The sequence below is a fragment of the Typopeltis vanoorti genome, chromosome 14, assembly GCF_054136105.1.
Source record: "Typopeltis vanoorti isolate ZY-2024b chromosome 14, IOZ_Tvanoo_1.0, whole genome shotgun sequence".
Lineage (NCBI taxonomy): Eukaryota > Metazoa > Arthropoda > Arachnida > Uropygi > Thelyphonidae > Typopeltis > Typopeltis vanoorti.
Window position 1 is genome coordinate 69,949,186 of NC_143562.1, and position 21,750 is coordinate 69,970,935.

General features: G+C 34.1%; 1 protein-coding gene across 1 annotated transcript in view; it reads right to left on the reverse strand.

The window, feature by feature from the left end:
* The window catches only part of LOC150099581 (uncharacterized), a 60,489-nt gene extending 48,384 nt beyond the window's left edge, over nucleotides 1-12,105 (reverse strand). The window contains exon 1 of the mRNA XM_090404455.1: nucleotides 12,044-12,105. The gene's annotated coding sequence lies outside the window, so the exon portion shown is untranslated. The remainder of the gene's footprint in view (nucleotides 1-12,043) is intronic.
* Nucleotides 12,106-21,750: the final 9,645 nt, after the last annotated feature.

Here is a 21,750-nt window from a genome sequence, read left to right on the forward strand (position 1 = left end):
ACAAAAATCAATCTTGTTCCGCCACGTAACGTTTTAAGCAACCAAACAAATCGTCTTCAAGTCCGAAACACCTTGCCTTCTTCCTCACAAGAAGGAACTACCATGACCAAAACATATGCTGAGGCTGCAAGAACTAAGCCTCCTACATCTCTCGAGCTAGAAAGCTCCAACATAACATCCGTTTTAACAGCCTCACTTGCCACTATGCTGCAAGAATTCAGCAAGACATGCCCCTCAACATCTTCCAGAAAGCGATTCCTGCAAAGCACTCAAAACATTATAACAGCCATCTGTCATGAATAATAAATTCAAACCAAAAGCTCTTAAGATAATAGCATGGAATGCAAATGGATTGATGAACAAGATTTTGGAACTACAAGAACTTTCAACTCGTCTCAGTGCTGATATCATCTTGATTGGTGCAACACACCTAAGACCAGCTAATAACCCAAAAATCCGTGGATACGCTATGTACAGAAACGACAGAATTGGCACAAGAGGTGGAGGCACAGCCATATATATAAAGAGTTATTTGAATCATAACGCAATAGACAAGCCCAAAACAGTAAACCTGTAGGTGACTGGTGTGGAGGTACATACCTTCAATGCTGGGAGTCTCAAGATCTATGCTGCATATAACCCTCCAAGCATTCCTCTGCTGACAACAGATCTAGACTCCGTACTTGGTCCAAATGACTCCATAATAATAGCAGGAGACTTCAACTCAAAACACATATCTTGGTACAGCTCATCTACTAACACCAAAGGCCACACACTTTTCAACTATGCAATGCTCAACTCTGTTGTAGTGGCCGGCCCTACTGAGCCCACTCATTTCAGCCCTTCGGGTGGCTCGGATGTGCTGGACATTGTCATTTTTAAAAATTTAAGATACCAATACAAATTGGAATCAGTCAACGAATTATCTTCTGACCACAGTCCCATAGTGCCCAATCTAGGTTCATCAGATAAATTCTCTCCTCTGCACACATTCATACCATGGGACAAGTTAGCCAAGGTTCTTCCCGATCATATTGGTCCGGTACCCAGTATCAGTAAAAAGGAAGAGATTGACACAGCAATAAATAACTTAACCAAACAAATTCAGAAAACAATTGAATCAGTCAGACAATCAACTGTATTCAACCCAACTAACCGTATCCCTGAAGAAATCATGGACCTAATCAGAGCAAAAAACAGAGCCAGGAAGAGATACCACAATACCAGAGTCCCACAAGACAAAAAAGTATTGAACAATCTAAATAGGCAGGTCCGAGAAGCTCTTCAAAACACAGAAACCATCAATGGGAAACCAAATTGGCTAACATCAATACTGAAGATCATTCTGTATGGAAATTCTTAATAGCAATCCGCACCAAAAAGCAATTCATACCCCCTATCCAAACCAAGAAAGGGACAGTTCATAAAGATGAAGAGAAAGCCGAAGCATTAGTATATAACCTAGAATCTCAGTGCAACCCATCGTATACTAATTTAAATATCAACCTTATGTACAAGATTCATCATCATGTTAGGTCAACCTTAAGACAGAACATTGTCAACTCAGAACATATCACTCCTACAAATCCAACAGAAATGATAAATATCATCTCCCATCTAATCAACAGAAAAGCTCCAGGACTGGATGGCATAACTAACAGAATAGTAAAACTACTTCCAAGAAAGGCCATAGTCCATCTCGTCAACATTACAAATGCTATCTTTAGATTCCAGCATTTCCCTTCTACATGGAAAACAGCCACAATCATACCACTGAAGAAGCCAGGAAAAAATGCTCACCTTCCTGAAAGCTACAGACCCATCTCACTTAATTTCCATTAATAATAATAGCTTATTTCACATACTGTAATCATGTATTAAAAATACCTCCTTGCCAATGCTATAAAACTCTTTAAGCAACGTATATGTCTCTATCACATCCCTCCTCTCTGTTCCCTCCTCAGCTGTTTTAGCCACTTTTGCAGTATGTTCTCTGAGCTTCAACTTCTCATCACTTAACAGTCTTCATCCCTATTCCTTCGACACAACTTGGCCACTTCCTGTGCATTACTAACATTTTCCCGCTACAGCAAATTTCATACATTTAGCATCCTCCCAGGTTAACACCGAAGGAGTCACTTTTGCCGACTGGGGTAATCTAGTCACCTTAGCTATCGATAAACCTAATCTATATCGTCACAAATAAAGTCACCCATAATATTTATGGAGGCACAATTCATTGCGATTATTTGCTAATACATATCACCCACATCATGCTTCGCAATTCCTGGACTATAGCAGCAACCGAATATCCAGCTAGGCTGCATCTCACATCAGACAGTCTCAAATGCCAACTGTCTGTTTTCCATCTTATTTATCTCTGGTTGCAGTGGCTGCTCCTCATTTAGCTACATTTCTTCGATCATATGTAATATCTATCCGTCCACCCAGGTGCGTTATCTCTAATGAGAATGTTATAATCATCATACAACCTCAATAATTATATCATCTTCTGTTAACCACTTAATTACAATAATGTTTGACCGATAGGAACTAATCAATGCCAAAAGCCCTTCCATCTTGTTCCTAATACTTCCTAATATTTACAATCCCACTGCTGTTTTGGACCTAACGAATAAGTTCACAATTGTCAGGTTATTCTGATACCCCTGTTTCCCTGATTTTGCACTTCCAATTCTACTTAAGTCAGCAGCACTTTTCCTGAACTCCTAACACTAAACCCATTCAAGTGCAAACCGTGTTCTGCCTTAGGTATCTCGTTCCTTCACAACAACTTCCATCACAACTTACTCGTTGATTCATTTGCAATTATAATTATGTCCTTCGTTATCTACTCGCCTCTGTCCCTACTTACCTACGTACTCCAGGCAACTGACAAGCTATCTTTACACACTTATTTATTTTGCTACAGCCAGTAATTCTTTCGTATCTTCCGATATAATATTCGTTTCATCTTTTAGCTCTCTTGTTACTATTAATAAAAAAAACTTTTTTTATTAATCAAGAAATACTCAACCAACCTACTTCCAGTTATACTAAAACTGTTAAATAAAATCTTCCATACGTGACACCCCTGAAACACAAAACACTGCATTAATCACACACACACACATAAACATGGAAAAAGAAATATTATAAGTAATTACAGACCCAACGCACATTGTCTGTAATCAACCAAATTGCGGAGCGCACCGTACTTTGGAGGTTATCCACATACGTTGAAAAATTTCAAATCATACACACAACACAATATGGATTTCAAAAAAATAAAGGAACAACAACACTCATGGAAGATTTCACCGATCTAATAAATGCTGCATTGGATAAAAACAGAAGAGCATTAGTCATTTTCATTGACCTAACAGAATCGTTTGACACACTAACACAAAAACTTTCTAACACATATCGAAATCGGAGGTCCCCTACTCCAGTGGTTTAGAGCATACATGAAAAACAGGAAACACATCACCCCCTCTAGGATCAGCGTACAGCACAGAGGTAACGGTAACCAGTGGAGTACCGCAAGGAGCTGTCCTCTCTCCTATTACGCAGTACGCAGACGACACGGCCATAGAATCCATTCGCAACAACACAAATATCGCTTTCACAAATATGCAACACGACATCAATCAAATCACTAACTGGCTAACCGAAAACGGCATATATAAATAAACCCTGGAAAAACAAAGCTAATGATATTCAACACGCCCAAATCCTACCCATAGAAACTAAATATCTCACTATCCGACATCCAACCTTCTATAGACAAATCACCGATTCAAAAACAACAACCATCACACAGGTGAATACAACACGTTCTCTCTCGGCCTTCACTTCGATGCTGATCAAAGTCGGAATAGCCATATAAATTACCTACACACCAAACTCAGAATAATAGCCAGCAAATTATATCGATTGAAAGATATTGCCCCGAAACACACACACTAAAATAATGATCTATAAAGCATTATGTGAAAATATTTATTAAGATATGCAATCACATCATACACATTTTGTGCAGACCACAAACTTAACATGATACAATGGTTGCAAAATAAAATGGTAAAATTGATATTCTGCGAACAACCCACACTAATGCGGGCGGGATGGACATAACATAAAATATTTAAGGTAAACATTTATGCCACTAGACAGTCATTTTAAAACACTACTTCAGTCCAATTAACCAGAACAATATACCAGATAAGAAAATCACAGTCAACAAACTAAGTAACATATAAATGAAACCTCTACAAGTTAGAGAAATCACCCTAGCTCTCTCTCTCAGGCCCGTCACACACACACACACACACACACACACACACACACACACACACACACACACACACACACACACACACACACACACACACACACACACACACACACACACACACACACACACACACACACACACACACACACACACACACACACACACACACACACACACACACACACACACACACACACACACACACACACACACACACACAACCTATAACAAACCCCAGTCAAAAAAAAACCATTATAAGGACACAAACATACCATACTCACATCCAACTCCACTTGAAAAAATGTTAAAGAGTGGAAAAGCAGTAGTAGTCTTCTACGCACCTACTTACAAACAGTAAAATCAACACTGGTATGTATTGAAATAAAACAAAGAAAATCCACCGCCATCTATTATCTTCCTCAGATAAGCTCTGCAAAGCTTCGAGGAAGAAATCGGAAATGCCACCGAAAGAAACAAGTAAAAATTATAATCGGTTTAATAAAAAGTGAATCATTGTAAATTTAAATGGGTCATTGAAAATATGTGTGTGAAAAAACATGTAAAACGCATTGTTAATATTATTATTTATTCAATTTAAATAATATAGTTTCCTAGCATTTTGTACAGAAAAATCGTTATATATATATATATATATATAGATAGATAATCTATCCTGTGTAACTAAACTATAACTGAACCTAAACTATTACTAAAATCGTTATTACTACTAATAACACAGAAATTGTTGGGCTATATGACTTGCGTACTGTACAAAGTAGGAGATTAATTGGAATCAGAATTGAACCACATTTGAAAAATTGTAGTAGTATCTTTTAAATTGTATGTAATTATATTAAGTTTTATGTATTATTATAAATATGTGTATTATATGTGTTACATAAATTGTATGTATACGTATTACTAATTTATTAAGCAGTAATTTATTAAGTAATAATTTACTAGACAGATAATGAAGTATTACTTAATATTATTAAAAAAAATATTATTATTATTATTATTATTATTATAACTGCGCATTTCATTTCTTTGTTTTACGCCTAACATTTGGATCTGTTGGGCTCAAGATACAAAAAGCCGTTTCTTTTTGTATTTCATTATGGGTGGGGTAGTGACCCCACCCATAAAGTTACTATAAGGTGTTTTAACCTGATTAAATAAAAATCTCAGGAGAAGATATAAATGTAGAAATATTTTACTTTGGGTATAATAAATGTTAAAGATACCATGCTATTTTAGGGGTCACTATCCATACCGGTTTCAACCTTTATTGAGTTCTCATCAGTGGGAGCCAGGCTAGAAATACCAAGATTTTAGTAATGCAGAGCTTATAAGTATTTTACCAGAACAAGTTATCATAAGGTGTTTTAACCTCAATAAAGGTTGAAACCATTGTGTAGCGTTTCAATAATATTCCTGTTTTTTTATGTTTTAATAATTACGTATCATATGATTAATAATGAAGGTAAAATAATGCACATTATCCAAATTCTTATATTCCTATAATAAATTATATTAACATTAAATGAGATGTCTACTTACTGCAAATAACCTCACTTGGCATTCCGTCGATTTTGAGCATGTGTACTGCACAAGAAATAACAAATACAAACATTTAAATAATATGAAGCGGAAAACGTATTATTTCAAGCTTCTTCTATTCAAATTCTGATGTAGCTCGATCTAGCAACGGAAATATCATCAAGGAAGAACTGTCATTTAATGGAAAGAAGGATTGCGTGAAAAGAGAAAGTTTAGTTCGAAAGGTGACCGATAGGGGGAATATGGTGCTAAAGGGCGTTAAAATGTACGGACAAATGAATAACGAAGACTACACTGAATTGCACGTGTAATAACTCAGCAATAAAACATTTCATCCCAATTTAATTCAGCACAGTAATTACTGTATTACAGTTACGGGAGTGTTCCAGTTGTCAGAAAACTGTTGGACAAATCGAGCACATTAAATGTGCTCGATTTGTCCATCCATCAGTTCATTTGTTCATCCATCACTTCAGTTTATGCAAATTTTCGCTTTCCTAGGCTACAATAGTATAATATTCCCTTTTCGACGAATTTTCAAACTTTCAGTTTTCTCGGAATACTTATTCCCATGTCTAGATTACTCTATCAAATTTGATCACATTCCTGTTGTTAGATCGAGCTACATACAACTGATTACGGGAATTTTAATTACTTATTAATTATAATTATATTTTTAAAATAATTTTGCAATCGTCCAACGCTTACATTGTTTACAAGGAAACCTATAGACTTGCTCTGCACTTTGATTGTTTTTTTGTTTTTGAGAGCGATTTTAGTATGGTTCTAACTACCACGAGAACTGAGGAGAAATGTTGATGGCTACGAAAGAATCAAAATATAGATTGCTAAGTTAAAGAGTATTCGCAAAATGCAAAAATATTACTCTGGAGATCATCACAGAGAGGGAGGGGTTGAACCATTTGGAATTTCAAAATTCCACAGCTAAACACATTCCATAAAATCCAAGCGACTACATGCAAACCAGTTAGGAAAAAAGATGGGGAAGTTAAATCATTAGATTTATCTTATGGGCAGAATGTCCACTTGGCCAGAGTGTATTCGTATCGTGTTGTGGCATACGCTACTTGACTGCCATTATTTCGTAATATTTGATGCTTTTCACCGCAATGTTTGAGAAATACCACTAGGGATTCGAGCTCTAGTCTTGATCTCTTCAGCAACGTTTCTGATTTATCTACTACTTCACCAAGTGGGATAAAAATCCATAATGAATATAGTATTATAATTTATAATGAATTATGTTACTTTATGCTAATTCAGAATTGATTACTTTTCATTTTTTGTTATGAATAATGAATTCAAAATTGACTATTTAAACGAAACACACACACAGTGGACACTAAAATGAACAAATCTGAAAGATGAACTTATGAAACAGCAGCATTGTTCATGAGCAACATTAACAATGAGGATAAGTGCTACGGACACGCATGGCGATTATCTTAGAACCCAGTTAATAATTTTTATCGCAAATTAACTCCGAATAAACCAGTTTGATGTAATATTATAATTTCTTTACTTGGGCACAAAGCGAGCTTTTTATATGATTTACATTTTTATGTACATTATTACCATGGGTAGGTTAAGAAATTTTATTTTATTTTAATTATTTAATTCATTTCATCCACGAAATCCATCTCTAGAAACCAAACATAGAACGTTCCAAGTCTCCAATGAACTTAGTGGATGTCTCGAAGAAATTTCTGAAATTCGTCTCTAACATAAAGCCATTTTGCCCTCGAACGAGATTTGAAGCCGCAGGCAGGTGAGTGTTAGGAAATCTACGCTACGCATTGGGCTAGTTAGATATGGTTCAACTATGCGTTGCCAAGTTAAGGGTTTTTCTACTTTTTTGAATTACATATACATTCTATTTGCATTTTATTTACAGTTAATTTGTCTAAAATACTGGTATTCACTTCTTTTGGTCCAAATGATTCTGTTATAAATTAAATCGGTTTTCCATTGATTTAAATTTTTTTCTTGAATTTTTCTATTTTATGGGGCCAGCGCCCATGTAAACCGAAAAAAAAGCAATATTGGCACAAAAGTACTATTTCTTTTCATTATTTACTTTCATAACCAGACGTAAGGTCTATCGAGTTTTCTCTTTGTTTATAGTTTAATATATTAATCATTTGGTTTACGTAGTCCAATTAGATCGATTTATTTTTTTCTTCTGTTGGTTTCATTTCTCTCTTTCAAATTGACCTAATTTTGTTTATGTTAAATATGAAATCAGTAAGAGAACGTATTAAAGCATGTATTTAGTATCTTCTTTCTGTCTATTATATGAAACGTACAGTTCAACGAATAAGAAGTAAGAGTTTGAGAAGGTGTGCGCCAAAGAAAGAGAATTTTAAAAGTTTGTTTCAAAAATAGTTCCAGTTTCTCTATTTATGATAGTCTAAAGAATGTATAAAATTAATATCTCACCCATACTTCATGATCCTTCAAGCAGTTCGATACCTGAAATGAAAATAAAATATCACTTTAAATGCAGAAGATTATATAGATTCTTTATTCAGTAGAAGATTGAATAAAGATCTTTCATAACTGTGCTTTGGCAAGTAATTCTGGCAAACATGAAGACATGAAAACATTACGCCAATGAATATCTAAGATACAAAAACATGTTATTATGCGAGCAGCAAAGCATTTCTCCTATATGCTGTAATTAAAAAATACAAAAGAAAATATACGAAAAAAACATTATATATCAGACTTTTTGAAGTAAGATTGTTTATGTTGCAATGTCCACAAGGAGCCACTCCATGGAAATCTTATTTTCCCTATATATATATTCTCATCTCCTTATAACATCCAGTCCCAGCCGATGCTGAAGAGATTATAGTCATAATGCACATGCTTCATATACGTTTTAAGCCTTATATCCAAATTAATGTATCCATGTTGAATTTCAACGTTTGTCTCTTCAAGAGTATGTATATAGTTGTTTTGTGTTGCGTAGAAATTCCTGGAAAGTGGAGCATTAAGAGGAAAAAGTCTAATCTGCTTAATGCCCCCAATTCTTTTAATGAAATTCTATAACTTTTTTTTGTAACCATCTTGAAAAAGTATGTGAAGGAAATACAATAAGCAGAGATCAATAGATTGGTTAATAGATGATTGACTTTCCAGTTATTGTACGATCACAACACTTCGTTCGATGTACTGTCATCGTACACATCCAAGGTTGATTCCTTTTAGCGAATTTTGCAAACTCACTATATAATTAGAGTAATGTTGCACCTCAACGTGTATGGCTCTTACTTTATGGAGATATGCGTTACTATGAAACGAACTAACATACTCCACAATAATTATTTTTGTTCCCGTTTAGATTTAAGCACTGTCAGTTTTCTTCAGGATATATTTCGAATTGGCGTCTACAGGGATTTATACAGTTTTTCAGATAGCCATTTTCCTTAAAGAACAAGGTAGGAAAAACCGTATAACTCAACTAAAACCGAAGATGTCTTGAGTGCATTGTTAATTAATCTGGGGAATTATTTTATTTTTTACGGATTTTTCATTATGTGACACGATAGGTAATTTTTTTTCTAACCTAAGCAATCGGGTTTAATTTTCCTATGAGATCACCAACTGGACCAATAATGGAGAGGGTCGCGCAATATAGAGCCCTTTCTCTCAAGTCAAACCAACCTTGAGGCCCCAATTCTTTTAATGAAATTCTATAACTTATTTTTGTAAACATCTTGAAGAAGTATGTGAAGGAAATACAAGAACCAAAGATCACTAGTTTGATTAATAGATCAATGGCTTTCCAGTTATTGCACGATCACAACACATCGTTCGATGTACTGTCTTCGTGAACATCCAAGAATGGTTCTCTTTCGAGAATTTTGCAAAATGAGCTTCATCTATTTGGTGCAAGTTTCCCTAGATATCCCTTTTCTAATCTCCATATTCGGATCACTATTGCTGGAACTCTACTTCGGATTTTCAAAAGAAATTATTTATTTCTACGTCAGAAGAAACTCACTACATAATTAAAGTAATCTTGCACCTCAACGTGTGTGGCTCTTACTTTATGGAGTTGTGTACGTTTATATGAAACGAACTAACATACTCCACAATAATTATTGTTTCAGGTTTGATTTAAGCAATGTCAGTTTTCTTCAGGATATATTTTCCATTGGCATCTACAGGGATTTATGCAGTTTTTCATAGAGCAATTTTCCTTAACGAACAACGTAGTAAAAACCGTATAACTCAAATAAAACCGAAAATTGCAGATGTGAATGGTTAATTATTCAGTGGTATTATTTGAATTTCACACGGATGTTTTATAATGTGACACGATAGGTAATTTTTTTTTCTAACCTAAGCAGTCGGTTTTAATTTTTGTATCAGATCACCAACTGGACCAATAATGGAGAGGTTCGCGCAATATTGAGCCTTTTCTCTCAAGTCAATTCAACCTTGAGGCCTATATCCAATTGAGGGTCCCTGAGAAAACCAAGAAGAATTACTGTTACAAAGGGATACCTTTCTATTTGTAAGGAATGCCATCTAGACATTAAGTAGCAGATGCCTTTCCTCGCCCACTGAAATACCGTCAGCAGGCTTATATGAGGACAGAAGTGTTACACATCGTATTCAGCCTTCGGAGAAGGGATTTCCATTTCTGTTTCTCCCTTACCCTTCTACTTTTAGTATGAGTTATTCTCTTCAAAGCCACATCAAACATACGTATAGAGCCATATCATTCTCCATTTCGAGGATACTGCTGTTTAAACGGAGGAGTCGTAGGCCGGCCACCAGTTAGTACACTGGCACGACACTATTAGTGTTGAATCCGGAGATTTTCTGGTAAACTGGAACATAATTTCGCTGCCACATACTATGCGAAATAATGAGTGGAGAGTTAGTTCGATTCGTGGTTTGTGACGTGAGTACGCTGTTGATGCCATGTTAGGACACCCCTGTCATTATTCACCCAAAGCTGGTATATTCTGCTAATATTCTCTTCCATATGCAAATATAAGAAAATATTAGCAGAGTAATCCAGATAATATTCTCATATCTTTACATACAGTATAAGGTATTTAGAATTCAATATTTCTCTGAAAACGTGTGCATCAATTTATGCTAAGAGAAGAAAGATCAATACAGCATTAGAAATCGAAACAACCAACCAGATGTAGAGGAACAAGCGATACATATAAAAAGTATTATTAAACTTAAAGTAATAGAAATTCCGCTTTGCTAGGTAACAGAGAATCATGGAGCAGTAGACAGAGGCAGGATAGAGCAAACGAAGTTTCATTGAACGAACAGTTTTAAACGTGCGCAATGTTTTTCAACTTTTTTCGAAAGGACAAGGAACTACGTTTAATTCACAGAATAGGAAAGGTAGCAATATTTTCTTTTAAAGACTGTGTAAAGCAGCTTCTAACGACAGGAGCTACGTACTCTCCCTTGAACACCAAACACATTATCACAACCAGAGACTAGTGGTGAATAGAAAAACAATGTGATATTAAATTTCATTCAATATTTTTAAACTGTTATAATACGCCTACTTTTCGCTTGATGTTAAACACGTACAAATGCAATGCAATTAGTATTCATCAAATTCCAGCGGAAAATATAAAACAATAAAAATATAAACATAAAGAATAATTAAATATTTGCAATCTGAGTACCATATTTAATGAAGAATGTTATTAAAATTTCTGTTTCTTCCTAGAAGAATTTTTTATTACAGAACGAAACCCCCCCCCACACACACACACAGATACACACACAAAGAAAGAGATTTCTGATTTCTTCTCGATGGAAAGTATACGCGTTGGCATATGTCAAAAACAGAACTTTCAAAATGTGTAACAGTATGATACGTTGGTCGAAAAAAAGCATATGAGGGAGCTTATAGCGTGGCCTTCCGAAACTGATTAAACACACTTTATGGAAGTTTGTCACAGATAATGTGCCAATTTGACAGCATTACCACTCAATTTAACTTCGTAACTTATAGTTGATATCAATTGCAGTGACGGAAACCTGCTGTTGTAGATTGAATTTTAATAGCCCACATTGTTTTCAGCTTAACTTATTTGTCTACAAATATAGGAATTTCAAGGATCTCAACAATATTTGAGGAAAAAATATATTTATTGATTTATTAACTTATACCTTATCACCGTCTTCTTTGTTGCTGCATAATTTTTCTACTACAGTTAGAGGTTCGCAGTTATCAGTACAAATTGTGTTGGTACAAAAAATTGCAACAGGATATATCTAAACAGGAAAATAATATAAACGTATAATAAATAACACAATATAAAGAATAAGTTATAGGAAATCTCATACTAAATTCATTTCAGAATTGTACGCAATTAAGTTAATAAAAATCCAATTTTAATGAAATGGCTGAAGGTAAATCATAAATATCTGCTGTTCTGTCATTAAAACACAATTCAATTTGAGATCATAAATCCAAAATCAAATTCGCTTCGATCAAATCAGAGCCAAATTAAGTGGAATGGTTTTGCGAAATTCTGTGATGAGATATGAGAGAAACGAGGTTTAAAGGATGGTTGCATTTTGGCTTACATCATTAATACTAAATTCAATTATTTGCATTCAGATATTCATTAGAATTATTATAACAAATGATTTGAGATGTTGCCAAATATTTGTTTTGCTTATAGTATAAATAAATGGCTAATCAATAATGTATAATTGTCAATTTGCACTGAACTATTATTTGATTTCCGAAAGGAAACCAAATGCAATATATATAAATATATATATATATATATATATATATATATATAAAGAATGGATAGGAAGAAATACGAGTAAGTTGCATAAATAATGAAGAACTAAACTTCTGGAAGGATTTTCGCATTTTCCGAAAGATATTTAATAATAATAAGAAATTCCAGTATGCTACTGAAAATAAGTTTCGCGGCAGAATGAAGATAGTGATTTTGTTTGAAAATAATCCAAATACATACTTTTATAGAGAAAAAAAAACAACTGAACAGTGAAAAACCTTCATAAGGAAAGATGGACAAAACAAGTCTTTGCATTTCGCATTTTAAGAAAGATTCTTAATAACAATAGAATTTGCAAACTAATGAAAATTTATAACTGATAATCGACAATGATGATGATGAGGAGGAGGATGATATAATAAAATGAATAAAACCTTAAAAATAAATAAAACGAATAAAACGAAAGAAAGCGGTTTGTTGTAAAATTCTCCAATCTGCTAAATAGACATTTATTAAAATACTTCTGCTTTTCCTCGGTGATACGAATATAATACCATACTTATTTTGTTTTCAGTAATGCTTCTACTGCCTCACAAAGCTGAAGGGACACATTCTGTATCATTGCACTCAAAGGTTGGCAGTTGCTACCATTTCCACTCGCCTGAGAATGAAATATTTCTTTTAATTCAAATACGTTAAAAAATCGAAAAAAAAGGTATTTCCTCTTATATTTATTAAACATTTTCATCATGCTACAACTTTAGTTAATATCCAGTCGTTTTGTTTACATTCAGAATTAAAAATATCTTTCCAGCATACCGAAATGAATAATGGGCTGCCGATATCGCATTATATCGATTTAAAATACTAACCAATGAATTTTCATTTCAGTAAATAAATTTCAATAATGAAAGGATAATAAAAGCAATGCGACATAATATTTATGTGCATGCGAAATATTCTGTAAAAGGAGAATTTTATTCCGTATTGTCTGTCGATTCACTCCTAGGACAAATTTAGTCAGTAATAACAGTAAATTATTCAAAACGCTCTACTGCCAAGGAATCAATGCTATAATTGTAAAAAATTTATCAAATATAACCTTTCATAAAAGAAAATGAAACAGTAAAAAAAAAAATAAAATAAAATACTTACGTCTGAAGGTATACAGCGAATGCAGTCAACAAATGACATTATCTTACTGTCATCTGCAAAAAAAAAATAAACAACGTCGTGTTGTAAAATATTAATTATAGAAATATCAGAACGTAGCGTACAGGACATAAAAAAATCTCATTTATAGGAGAATGAACATCAAGTTCGAAGGAAGAAGAAGCGTTTACATGCAGTTAAGAAACGACTATTTCAATGCGATTATTGAAATATTGTTAGTAGTATTACTACAATCATAGATCTCAAATTTAACCGGATTTAACTCATCCAATATTGCCGGCCTGGTTGGCCGAGTGGTTAGCGTATCTGCCCTCCAGCCAAAAGGCTGTGGGCTCGAATCCCGCCGTGGGCATCGTTTGTGATGTTTCTTGTGAAAAAATTAGTGGTGGTTGGCGGTAGATGGCGTTTGTGTAGATGATGAAGGTAGTGTTCCTACTCTACAACTATCCGTCTCCACCACTCCACGATTGGTGGAGTGGTGGAGACGGATAGTTGTAGAGTAGGAACCCTCCCTTCCTCGATGAGTCTATGGACGATCTGGTGGTGTTATGTAATAATAATAATAATATCATTATTATATATATATAATATCATTAATAAAATACAGTACCCATGACACTCGATACCAGTTAATAGGGCTGATTCTGATAGCCAAGTCTCACTAATTCCTACAATCTGAGGTCGCAACATATCGACTAAGGCAACAAACTCTACCCCTTTGTTTTTGATACTCCTAGCATTAGTGTACAGACATAATAGTCTACATGCACGTTCTTTAGTATACTCTTGTTTGCAGTCTGCCTGACCCAACTGTACAACTTGCAGATCTCTATTCTTCTCTAATGCATTACACATGCAGACATCTTTGCACACATATGACTGGTCCGAACGGGAGGAACACAAACCCGAAATCGTTCTCACCTCGTCAACATTCCCATGACAAAGTCCATTCCCGTCATTAACACCGTTATATACCAACTTCGATCTTACACTTACATTCCCACCATTCCTCTCTTTATAGTTTAGTTTCCCTGACTCTCTGTGTTAGGTTCTGATACCAGTTATTCGATTTTCCAAACTCCAGATACCAAACGAATTCAGGTGTAGGCCATCCCTCATATATAAATCCAAACTTCCCTGACCCTCACTCCACATATCCAAATACTCGTATCGATTCCTTCTATATTGCATACGCATCGTAGAATATGTAGAAGGAAGTTTAATAGGTGAATGTTTGCAGGGTTTACATAGACAAATATATCTTAGGATAGTATTGTTTTACAAATTTCGTCATGCATGAGTTTTTTTTTTCTTTTTTCTATATTATGTCTTTTGCTTGGAAGAGTTTAGCAGCAATGGTGTATACTTTGTTATTAAGGTATTCTGTATGTGTAGTTCATTTAGGTGGTTGCGTTTGTATAGAACGAGGTTTTTAGCAAATATTTAGTATTTAGCAACACTACTAGGATAATTTTCTAACAATGATGACTGACATGATTAATGTAGTGGTATGTGTGATGACGGTATATCTTCAGTGATATAGAGGGCGTGATTCTTGGATTCTTCGTGATAAGCATGTCTTTCAATGGTGATCACTATAAGTGAATTCTCGTGCAAATAGATTGTTGTTTTTTCTAGGTTATGTTATGCTTTGGATAGAGAGTAGTACGTGTTGACTGTTAGTAATAATATAGTAAATAAAAATCACACGTGTACCACAGTATAACTTAAATTTATTATGTAGATATTTTTATTTATTATGTAGACATCATCAGTACAATCAGTGAACAACAATAAGGAATTTGAATAAAGAACCTATTCTCTAACTAAAGATGAACTGAATATATTAGCACGGAGATTCAAGTTAGTGATTTCACTCAAACGAATTCCCAAATGAGATTTCATGTACTACTTTGAAAAGAACACTAAACATCTATCTAGAAATGAAGGTAACAGACTACGTTTCATAGTTATCAAGTTATCTATGATGCACAACCATGAGAACTGAATATCCCACAGCCAGACTGAAAATCCCTCAAGTCCTGAAAACGAAATAATAATATATTTATCACCAAATCTGACAAAAGGAATACCACTGTGATCAATGATAATAAACTGCATGATGTAGAAATGAAATTATTTCTTTGTGATCGCAACACGTACTCCCAGCTTAATAGGGATCCTACGGAAAGTGGACTCAAAAATCTGAATAAGTTATTGAATAAAAAAACGTCATCTATCTAGTAAACCATACATCAAGAAATCATCAAAATACTCAGAACATATCATGCAAAAACCCTTGGAATCACCAATATCACTTGAAATTACATAAAAAAAATTATGTAATTTCATCGAAATTACATAAAAAACAGAAATGCCTAATTAAACATATTGTGGATTCGTAGGCAATTCTACGATAAAATCTCAAGATTTCTAACTAAACTTCTTCTCTCCCCTTATTGGCCGCTGAACTTCTTCAAGAAGAAATTACAAAAATAATTATTGGAAGAATAAAAGACATTAAACTGGGATGCAAACACGTTGGTGAACTTTGATCTCTCTCTCTCTCTCTCTCTCTTTACAAATGTCCCTTACAAAGAGATAATAGAATTTCCAGCCAAAACGTTTCCTTCGGACATAGTGGACTTATGAAGATTTACAATTATATCTGGTTACTTCATGTGTACACTTACAAAAGAGAAGAAGATACAATCGGCTCGCCTCTATTAACTAACCTTCTCAAGTTTTATCTTGAAAGCAGAACGAATCTACTCTCGAAATCAACAATTTGGGTGCTGTGTATTAATGGCGTCGTTGCACTTTGGATTCATACAGAACCAGAACCTCACACATTTCTAGAACAAATCAACAACCTACTTCATCGTATATAATTTTCACTGAAAACAGAATCTTCAGGAGGTATTTCCTTTCTAGATGTCACATCCAGCGTAAGCAAGATGGACCTATTTCCACTTCTGTCAACCGAAAATCAACTTTTACAACTTTTACTTTTACGTTATATTGAAGAAAGATTATTTTGCATTCCTATAGAGTATTTTATTATCAATTCCAACTAGAAAAGGATATACTTGTATCGGATAATGAAGCAACAGTTAGGATAATTATTAAATGAATATGAATCAGGATCTACTCTGGTTTTTGCGTTTTTGCCTTCAAGAAGCGAGATGATAATCTTAGAACAGCTGTAAAATTAGGCTATCAAAAATAAGGCTTGTGCAAGGTATAATACTATTAAAGCAGTTTACTAGTATGATATTAATAAAACGTTTACTAGTTGTAACGGCTTTAACTGTGAATGTAACGAAAGTGGGCCTCATTTTCATCATTTCAGTGCTGAACTTTGTAAAGAAACACTTTTGAATGATTTTCAGATTATTGGAAATAATAAATATTACAGAGTTCAATAAAAACTTAGGAACAGCAGTAATTGCTGTGATAGCAGTATTTATGATGATGTTAAGAAATCCATGCGCCGGATTTTTACTTACGGTGAACAAAATAAAAACGAACAATGCAATATTATATATCATTGTTCGTTTTTGTTATATCACATAAGTCGTATATTATAATACTTACATCTTTTTTTTCCCAAGAAATCAGAGGTTGTTTTAAAATGCTACGCAAGGTGTCTCTTTTTCATTCATCGTATTGAAATATGCGCATGTCAACCGAACTTCAATAATATTTCGTGCTTAGAGGTTCTGTTACTTACAATAGATGTGCCATTTTTTTTTCATCCAAATTACTGCGTGCATCTCATTTAACTGATTTTTCATTCGATATCTACTGGAAAATAATGAACTTTTATTAACACACCTGTAAGCGGAAATCCAGAGTCTCTCATACTAAGAAGTATAGGCTGGACAAATAATAATTTGTATTTATAGAGCTGCCATTTTCAGAGTTATCTTTCATTGGCATTCTCGATCAAGATGAAACCGCTGACATTCGCATCCTTTTGATTTCTGCTTATGTAGCTTAAAGTGTATTTGAAAAGGCCTACATATATGGTATGGTAGATAGATTAAGGTGCAGTAAGTATCTTAGTCTATATATATACTGAAGATATCTTAATAGGCAAATGCCCCTTTCTTCTCTTTTTCTAATTTTTGTTTTCCATTTTAATAGTAGTTAATTTGAAAATCATAAATCTTAAGAAAAAACATCCGAATTAGATACTACCAGCATAGTGGGAGTAAAAGTGAAAAGATTTTAAACTAATGTTTCATTTTCATTTTTGGTTTATTCTGCTTATTTATTTTGCTTGCTGATGCGTATTTTAAAGAAAGCGTGGATATCAAAATCTTTGTAGTTATTTGTAAAATAAACTGCAAAAATACTTTTTTCTTTCAATAATTGTTATTATGGATTTCTTTGGTGAAGCAGTTCATTTATAATGAACCCATTAAATCTCTTTTAAGATTTCTCAAAATTTCAACTAAATTGTACACAATAAATTACATTTTCTTGTTCCCATTATAAACATAACGTCGATGACTCTCCAGCAGCCAGAAAAAGTGAAATATTTCCTATTAAAGGCACAAAATTATATTAATTAGAGGAACCCTCTTCTGATCTAAGATAGATGATTATTAACCCTTAGCGAGATTTTCCGGTCATCATTGTTTCAACATAAATCTATCAGAGACATAAAATAAATCATGATACTAGTACGGCAGAGATATAACCTTATAGTTCAATTCCAGATCACGATATCCTTGGTAGTTTGATATATTTATATAATTGATATAATTGACATCAATAATTGATATAATTATTGATGTTGTTATACCATTCCCATTAGAGAAAAAGCATCTGGGTGGACGGAAGGATATAACGTATGATCCAAGAAATGTGGCTAAATGAGGACCAGCCATTGCAACCAGAGATAAATAAGATGGAAAAGAGACAATTGGCATTTGAATATGTCTGATGTGAGATGGAGCCTAGCTGGATATTCGTTTGCTGTTATAGTCCAGGGATTGCGAAGCATGATGTGAGTGATATGTATTAGCAAATAACCGCAATAAATGGTGCGCCCGTAATTATTATGGGTGACTTTATTTGTGACGATATAGATTGGATTTATCTATAGATAAGGTGACTACATCACCGCAGTCCGCAAAAGCGATCTTTCAGTGTAAACCTGGGAGGTTGCTAAATATATGAAATTTTCTGCAATTAAGAGTTATATATGAAATTACAGAGATGTTCATTACGGGATACGGAATTAGGGGAGGAGATAAATATTGTAGCGGAAAGATGTTAGTAGTGCACTGGAAGTGGTCAAGTTGTGTCGGAAGGAATGAGTAGCTTAGTGCATACATACTAATAAATTCAGAATTAAAGGAATGATTTCCATTATTAATCAGAAATTTAAAATAAAAAGCGAAATCATCTGGAGAAGACTAACATAGAAAAATGATCACTAATCTCATGAGTATGTAAAGTACAGTCCACGAAGATAAATGGAATAATAAGGAAATCAAAATCTGATTATGAATGGGGCGTTGATGGGTGAGCTAACAGTAACCCAAAAGAATTCTTTAAGTATGAGGCAAGTACAAGAAAGATTATCCGTCTTAGAATTATTTTAATGAATCAGGATAGTAAGAAGATGATTGAAGAACATGAATTAGTTGAATTACTGGAGCTTCTTTTTAATACTTGATTTTACTTTGTACGTTAAAGATATTGGAAATGTTCTGAGTGGAAATCTCCAGCAATAGTGAATAAAGGCAATATCAACATTTTCCAAGATGGTTTAAATAGTCTGTCCATGTGGATAAAGGAAAAGGGATGTCTTTAAAGTTGCCAAGTGTAGGGTTATGTATTTTCGGGTGAAAAGATTACCAGCTGGGTAACACACTTACGGAACTGTTCTCTAGTAAATCGATAAAGCTATTCATTCATTGTCTGTTTGAAAGTGCTGAGTGAATGGAATGGATTGCTAAATATATATATATATATATATATAAATGGTTTAATGACTATTAAACCATTTATATGAGAAAAGATGACAAGATATATATTTAAAAAAGATACTAATAGTTTACTAGTTTCGTTACATGAACATCCTCAGGTATCACAATCAAAGAAGTATATAAAAAATTACAGAGACTAAAAATTGTACTAACAGAACAAGTATAAAAAACAGTAGCATGTTTGAAAAAAATGCGAGTATGAGTACCAAACAAACGAATACTACGCGCCGTCACGAGTGCGCCAGTACTGAACAGAAGCAACGTGTGCGTCAGAGAGATTGTAACTCAGGCTGTTGTTGATATGAGAGGAATCTAGAGAAATTTCCCTAGATTCAACAATCTTTCTTTCGAGTTCATCGTAGCACACATGGATGTTAGCAGTTTGAGTCCAGTTTACAATGTGCTGGCGGCCTTCGTCTGAGTTAGCTGAAAAGAGAACGTGGGTAGAGAGCGCTAGCTCCAGTCCTGTTATAGGAGATATCTCTACGGTGTTCATCCAAACGTAGGATGGATTTAGCAGTCTGTCCATAGTATGGCTTTCCGCAATCACACAAAATCTTGTACACTCCTGGAAACTGAGTAGGAAGATGTTTCTGTTTATGTTTGCTAAGTAATGAACGAAGTTTCGGAAGCGTAGTGAAGCACGTTTTGAACTTGAATTTCTTGAGAATTGTGATTGCGGAAAGCCATACTATGCACAGACTGCTAAATCCATCCTTCTACGTTTGGATGAACACCGTAGAGATATGCGTGCAATGTGTGTGTATGTATATGTGTGTGTGTGTGTGTGTGTGTGTAGACATTTTTTTTCAAATCGGGTTTATTATACGTTAAAGATACCAAGAAATTTTATTGGTTTTAATCCTTTCCCAAGGAAGCAAAACAAAGTTTTGCGTATGAAATATATTCACGTCTGAGCTACTTGTGTAGAGAGGCTAATGACTTCACATCACTTGCCTTAATATGTATCCCATAATGCCAAGCACCCCACTTTCGGATGTGTATAATGCAATGCATGATGGGAAGGGTTTCGACCGGTTTCGAGCTTTATTGTGGTTTCATCAGTTCGAGCTAGACCCGGCTTGAAGTAATGAAGGTTAAAATAATGCAGAATTCATATATATATATATATATATATGAATTTATTTATTTATTAATAAGGTGCTTGACATTATTAATAAAAATCTGTGGGTGAGAGAAAGATGTAGAAATTTTTTTACCTTGGGTAAAAACTGTAATATTAGCTCAAGCACCTTTTGAACTTTCAATCTTGAATTTTTGACAAAAACTCAAGATTATTTCTTGTGATTGCCACACACTTAAAGAACTCTTTGTGGTTACTGTTGGCACACTCTTTTAATGTCCTCCCATAATCTGATTTTGTCTTTCTTATTATTCCATTTACTATAATGGATTGCAGCAAATGAAAAATTAATTAAGGATCTGTGAACTAAAAACGCAGAACTAACAAAGGAAAATGAAATACTAAAAGCTCAAATGAACGAACTGAAATGGAAAGTTAATGAAAATCAGCAGTGCTCCAGGTTGAACAAGATCGAAGTAAATGGTCTACCAGAAGCTCAGAATAACTGGTGAAGCTACTTGGAATAAAAAGAGAAGACATCTTGCATGTCGACAGAATATCCACCAACAGACAAACAGATATCAAGCCAGTTATTATTCAAGAAAGCAAGAATATTAAAAATAAATGGATAACGGAGGCAAGAAAACTAAAGATTACAGCTGAACAGCCCATCTACATAAATGAACACTTGATCAAACTCAGTAAGCAACTACTTTATGAAGCAAAATAAAAAAGAGCAAGCGGTGCAGTCAGATATGTATTGGTAAGAGATGGTAAACTATTTAGGAAAAAGAATGACAACACAAAAGTGATACATCTAAAAACACCGGACGACCTCGACGAACTCTGTCAAAGAAG